The sequence below is a fragment of the Phasianus colchicus genome, chromosome 19 (assembly GCF_987193195.1).
Source record: "Phasianus colchicus chromosome 19, bPhaCol1.hap1.1, whole genome shotgun sequence".
Lineage (NCBI taxonomy): Eukaryota > Metazoa > Chordata > Aves > Galliformes > Phasianidae > Phasianus > Phasianus colchicus.
The window spans coordinates 9,611,362-9,617,852 of record NC_143454.1 but is presented as its reverse complement, the minus strand read 5'-3'; the positions used below and the strand labels follow the sequence as shown (position 1 = coordinate 9,617,852).

Genomic DNA, 6,491 nt, shown 5'->3' with positions numbered 1-6,491 from the left:
GGCAGAACCAAAACTCCTGCAGCCACCTCTCCCCCTGCACCCAGCACTGCAGAATGGGCTGTGCCCAAAATTCCTGCGGTGCGCACGGATTTATGTTGGCCCGCTCAAAGCAAGCAGCGAGGGCCAAGGTAAACAAAAGGGGAGAAGTGATTCTAATTATTTGATGCATTAAGGGCAGTGACACTTCCAGGAAAAACACAAGGGGTGAGATGAGGCTTTTTTTTTTTTTTTTTTCCCTCTCTCTCTCTTGTGTTACAACGCACGTCTCTTGTTTCTTGCTCTGGTACAAAGTACCACTTTGTGAGCTCCATTAGAGGATGTGGGCAACCAAGGCAGAAAGAAGGGTTGACAGCTGAGGGAATGAGCACTGCCTCCAGGCATGGGGTGATGCAGATTGGTGGGGAGCCTGAATTGACAAAGGAAACATTGCTCCTCAGTGCTGGGGGAAACGTGCTCCCAAAGCTAAGTGCTTTGAATAAGGCCTCTACAAAGCCCCCGTTAGCTGTGCATCAGTAGGATTCAGCTGAGCTGGGGGTTTCACATATGTAAGGGTAGAGCTCAACCTGCTGCAGCTTCTGGTGGGGTTTCAGATGCTTCTCTCTGCTTTTCTTTGCAAATTTTAGTGGGCTGTTCTGGCACTGTGGGGTCTGTGCAAAAGGAAAGGCATAGTGGCCAGCAGGAGCAGGTCCAGAAGGCAGAACAGCAGCATGTAGCTCCTGCAGTGCCCTGTTGCAGCTCTGTCTGCATCGCCCCAGAGGAGCAATGCTGGAGCAATTACTTAGCAGAAGACAACGCTAATTAAAAGACTCATAAATAGGGTTAATAGGGAAGCACTTAACAAGAGATCTCCCCTTGATGCATTAAGGGAAAAAGACAGGAAAGAGGTCTGGGAGCACCAACTCTGTCCCTGACCCTGTGGGTGCTATGGGAAAAAGGAGCTATGGAGAAACTTCCCAAAAGAGGTCCAGGTGCCCCCACCAACCCTGATGGATCATGAGGCGAAGCAGAGATGGCTACAAAACCCAATTACAGCCCCGAGCAGCAAGCTTAAAGAAATCCTTAGTGCTGAACCTCAGTGTCTGGTTATTAATATCATCATAAAGTGCCTTAGGCTGGGGGAGAAAGCATTAACTGGAGCTTTGCCAGGGAAGCAAGCACCAGCTGCTGCAAGAGACGGGTACAGATCGCCCTGTTCTGCGTGCTGGAAACTGGGGAACTGGGGCACGATGCAAATAAAATATTCAACTGTTCTGGAAACAGGAAAACCAAGGAAGAAAAGAAAAAAAAAAAAAAAAAAAAGGCCGTACATTGAGTTCTGCTGCATTGAGGAGTGTGTGGTGGCTGCAGTGGGGAGATGGGGGGTGGCCAGCTGGGCCCCAGCCACCGAGGACGAGCTCACAGTTCCCTCGTTGCTGTCCCACGTGCTGGGTGAAGGCAACATGTTGAGCATGGAGGGAGGAGGTTGCAAAGTGCTGTTAGGGACACAGCTGGCAAGTCAGCGGGCCATGAAGGCTGACACAGCTCATTTTCCATGCAAAAGGGCCAGAATGCATTGGCCAGACAGCCCTGCCTGCAAGGAGCTGGGCGCAGACTTGAAAATATGGCCTGAAGTTCATGGGGAGGTCATGTTTTTGGCATGTTATATGGCATGGGCTGTCCACAGTGCCTCCATGGGAGCCAGGAATACGCATGCTGGAGCCAGAAGAGGAGACAAATCCTTGTGATGCTGTAACAATGCAGTGTTATGGAAACACGCTCTTTCAAATGACCCTTCTGGAGAGGATTTCACTTCTTCCTGGGCCCTTTCTTGAGTTGTTTTAAACTTTGGGAGATGGAGATCCTGGGAATTGGAAAGGAATAAAACCATAAGAAAAAAAAAAAAAAAAGAAGAAGAAATTTTTGACCATTCCTGGTCAAAATAACTTCTTCCAGCTCGCTCGATTAGATTTATTTATGACTGTTTCACTCTTTACATGGCTTCAAATTGCTTTCTCACTCATGCTTTCTCATTCATGACAAACATGTGCTCTGTCCTCAGTGCAAAGAAGTAAAGAAGAGAGGAAGTGGTGGAAGAGCCCCACCAGCCCTCCATGTTCACATCCCACGCTGGCAGTGGAGGGAAGTGGGAAGCTGAATCCAAGGGAATGGGACAAGAAGGGGTAGAGAGAAAAGAAATGGGAATATTGGAGTGAGAAGAAGAGCAGGAGAAGCAATAGGCAATTCCCCACATGCTGCAGGAAACACAGCTATCTCAGGTCTCTAACCAAGAGAAATTTTGCATCTAAATGCAGCTTGTGCTCAGCTGAACTTTATCTGAGTCAGACCTTCCCATTCCTTCCCACAGGGAAATGCAGAACAAACAATTTGTCCTGCAATGATGGAGACCACCCAAAGAGCTGCCATTGCCATGGCTCCTGTGCTCCTCTGCTGGCCCAGCTGTCTTGTGTGGGCAGAGCTTTAAACCCCAGCACCATGAATAACAGGCACAGCCCTGAAAGCTGCCTGCAATGCCCTCTAACTTCCTATGTGCTTCCTGGGAGAGAAGGCAGGAATGAGAGCAATGTGCATGCAAAGCTAAGTGGTGGGCAAAGCCAGAGCCACAACAGCATCTCCTTCTTTATAGGGGGCTAAGAGCAAATCTACAGCATGCTTTCCAGCAGAGGAAAGAAATCTGGACTTCCCTTAGGTTCACCCAATTGTGCAGGTGCCCACATACTGGAAACAGCTGGAGAACCAAGTGTGTGGATTTTGTCCCTTCTGCTTTTCCCAGCTCTCATCCTACGGTACCTTCAGGAAGGAGCAGTAGCAGCATTAGGTCTGTTGCTTGGATGGGAGGAAGGCTATAATTTTGCAATGACTTTTTCATGTCTAGCCAAAGGCTCACCACAGGCAGAACTCTTCAAGGGTCAGTGGTGACTCAAAGCTGAGACTGCTCCTCCCATCCGCTCCCACACCCACAAGCAGCACAGTGAGATGCTGGGGCAGCTGTTGGCCTTTTGTCCTGCCTCTGCCCAAGGACAAACTCAGAAACCCTTTAAAAAGATGCTGTTCTACAGATTCCTTCCCCAGAATGGCAATGGGACCAAAGCCCCAAGCTGCAGGGAAAGCAAATGGATTCCTCCTGCAATGGCATCACTGTGGGGACAGGCTGGGTGCCAGACTTAGTTTTCCATGATGACTGGTGCAGGGCTTTTCTCTCTGCTGCAGCCCAGTGTGCCCACATGCAATGGGTGCAAGCACAGCCCCAAGCAAGCAATGAGAACTTGAAGGACTCTGGGTCAGGTCCGAAGCAAACAGATTATGTGGCACATAGGAAAGCAGACATGCAGATTGAGAGGCAGCTTTTTGAAGCCTGGCTCTAAGGGCACTCAAAGAAGAAGAAGAAAAAAAGAAAATCACAGAGTTTGTATTTCATTGCCTCTGCTTGACTCTTTCACCTCCACGCTTTATTGATTCACCAAAACTCTCTACATACAGTTAATAGCTGGAGTGTTTATCTTTGCAGTACTTATGTTTATGAAGGAAAGGCTTCTTTTTAATTTTGGCCTTTTCATTTTCCTTCAGCTGGCAAGCAGCTCACAGAAGCTCGCACAGATCCTGATCAGATGTCTAAAACTTTCCACTGAGGATGCCAAATTAACATCACTGGGAGCAGAAATGGCTGTGGACAAACGTGTGTACATCTAGGAAAAACAAGAGCTACAGAAAAGATACCCAGAACTGGGTGTGCAGGGGATATGCCTCCACCAGAGCCTTGCAGAAATGGGAGATAGAGGGAGCAGGTAGGTGGGATGGATCCAGCCCTGTGCTCATTGCCCAGAGATGCCACAGGTGTGGGAAGGGGAGAAGCCACATAGTGTGAAGGGAGGTCAAAGAGCTGCATCCCCATGCAGGCTGACACTGGGCTGCTGTTCCCCAAGGAAATAAACATGGAAAACTCACCTGGAGCAGCAGTTAAATCATAGAGATAGAAAGGAGATATTTCTGAACATCTGTTACCTTCGATAACATGTCCTTGGATGATGATCTCTGCGTAGGACTCTCCAAAGCCCTGCTCTGATCCTGCTTGAGGAAGGGAATTGCAATCAGGACACCGTGGTGCAGGAGGACAGGGACCACCCCCCACACTTTGTGCCCCTGTGTGAGCATCATGGAGAAGCTCTCATGGAACCAGCAACAAGTTGCACACCATACCCAGGAGCAAAGTCAAACAGAGGCAAGGAGCTAGCCCTAACACAGCTGAACTAAAGCTGCTTGTGCCCCTATTTATGGTGTGCCCTCTTATCAAGCCTCCACCTGCATCTTATTACCTCCCATCTCATCTCTGAGCTGGGATTGTGATAGTGCTCCTGGTTGCAGAACCAAGGCAGCTTTGTCACTGTTGTGCTGCTGTGTGCAGTCTGAGTCTCAGCAGTTCCCCATGTGTCCGGGAGCCCAACTCGACCTCTTCTCACACTCACTGCTGCTTGGCCAAGCAGGTGTTGATTAAACTGATGCAGAGTGGGGAAATGTTACTCGTCCAGTGCTTGGCACCTTCCACAGAATGTCTCATGAGGCTGTGAAAGGAAGAAAGAAGGCCAATTTCTGCATGCAAACAGCAGCATCTCAGGGATGAGACACGATTCAAACTTACACAGGCTTCTGCTGGAGGTGTTTGCTCAGCTCTCACGTTCTCAAAAAGAAAATCCTCCTGTTTCTGCAGGAAGAACTCGACCCACAGTACCAAAAAGTCCTCTCACTAACAGTGTGTTTGTTGGCCCAATTACATCACTGCCTCAACCAGTGGCCCCACAAAGCCCCAGTGTGTGCATCCCTGGCTCCCTGCCATGCCCTTTTCCCACTGTAGGACAGCAGTGCCACGTCCCCACCGTGTCACCACAGTGCTCCATGTGGCACCTGCAAGTCCCAAAGCTTCAAATCAAACCCTGCATCCCTTCCCCTTCTGAGCAGCATATGGTTGGGGCAGAAATGCTCTGCAGCCAAAGTTGCCATCTGGGCTCCGTCCATCTGCGCTGAAGTATTTTGCTGCAGCTGATGAAACACGAGGGCTGAATTTTCCAATATCTCATCAACATTGATCAAAAGTCCCCACTCAGTGCCGTGCATTTAATAAAGGTTTGGGGTTGTTTGTTATTATTCTTTGTTATGTTCTGCATTCAGCACACAGCCCGATGTAGCACACAAACCAGCTCTGCTTTGAGTTATCCTGGATTTCTGGAGGCCATACCCCATACTTCTGCTTGTGTAGTACGAGGAGAAGATGGCATGTCATTTTAATTATGGTTTAAAATGTATTTGCAAGTGGGCTGAGCGTCTGCTGAGCTATGGGCAGGTGTTTCCCAACATCGCATTGTATGCAAACAAAGCAGAGTTCTTGCACTCAGAGATTTGCTGGGTATGCAGAGGAAAGCAATAAAGCCACGTTCACAGGGCATCCTCCCTGGAGAGTGCATAAAACATGCCTGTACCATCTGGTGCAATTAGATGCCTTCTAAAATCAGCCAAACCTGCCCCTTTTTCCTCCACAGTACCTCCAGGAGCAGCATCCTGGGAGGCACCCTGAGCCCCTCTGGCAGCTGCAGATGTTCTGCAGAGCAACATGTCAGGGCAGCCCATGAGGTGCACGTTTTGCTGCAGTGATCTTGATACACCAAGGCAGGATGCCCCCAGCTGCAGAGGAAGCTTCACTCCATCCACCTCCTCTGGTCCAAATTCAAACTAATTTGGAGCTAAATAGGTCAGAACTGCCCAGAAGCCATGGGCAGGGTGAGAGAAGCCATGGGCAGGGTGAGAGGATGAACCTCTGTGAGGATGCTTTCATGGAGCGTATTGGAAGTTGGGGGCTACCCTTCTGCAGGCAGCAACTAAGGATGCTGTTCACCCTGGGTTTGGTCATTCCATGCACTGACACTCTTTTGGGTGACTGCTGCTCCCATTGCAGCCCACTCTCAGCCTCCTGGGTCATGCAGCACCAGCTGTGCCAAAATGCACGGTGCACCAGCAGGACCACATTGCAGCATGCGGGCCATAAATCCACCCTGTCCCCATATACAGAGCTTTTTCCTCCCTCCACCAGCCCTTGTACTTTTCAAAGCACCCAGACAGCATTCCTCTGCCCTGCGGATGAATGAAGTCGCCTTTACCACTGGCTGTCTGCAGCCCAGATGCAGATGGGGGGACAACTGGGCTCCTCTTTCCAGGAGAGCCTTTGATCTCTCACTGAAAACGGACGCGGCATTATTATTTCTTTTTCAATATGCATTGCCATCTATGGGAGATGCAAAAGGCAGAAGACATTTGGTTATCATAACACAGTGGTTTCAATTAGCCAACCCTCCCCCCTCCCCCCGCCCTATTTTAAATCAAGGGGCCTGCCTATCAAAGCTGCTGTGATGGCATCTGGGGCACAGCTTGTGACTCTGAAGCTGGAGAGGTTCTGGGGAGCTTGCTCTTCCCCTTCTGCTCTGGGACCGTTCATTTGAAAACATGCT

General features: G+C 49.6%; 1 long non-coding RNA gene across 3 annotated transcripts in view; it reads right to left on the bottom strand.

Moving 5' to 3' along the window:
* Positions 1-1,094: 1,094 nt before the first annotated feature.
* Positions 1,095-6,491, bottom strand: part of LOC116234082 (uncharacterized) — a 46,585-nt gene continuing 41,188 nt past the window's right edge. For all 3 annotated transcript variants that reach the window (XR_016458792.1, XR_016458793.1, XR_016458794.1), the window contains 2 exons: positions 4,000-4,062; positions 1,095-1,840 (listed from right to left, as the gene is read on the bottom strand). This is a non-coding gene — a long non-coding RNA (uncharacterized LOC116234082). The remainder of the gene's footprint in view (positions 1,841-3,999; positions 4,063-6,491) is intronic.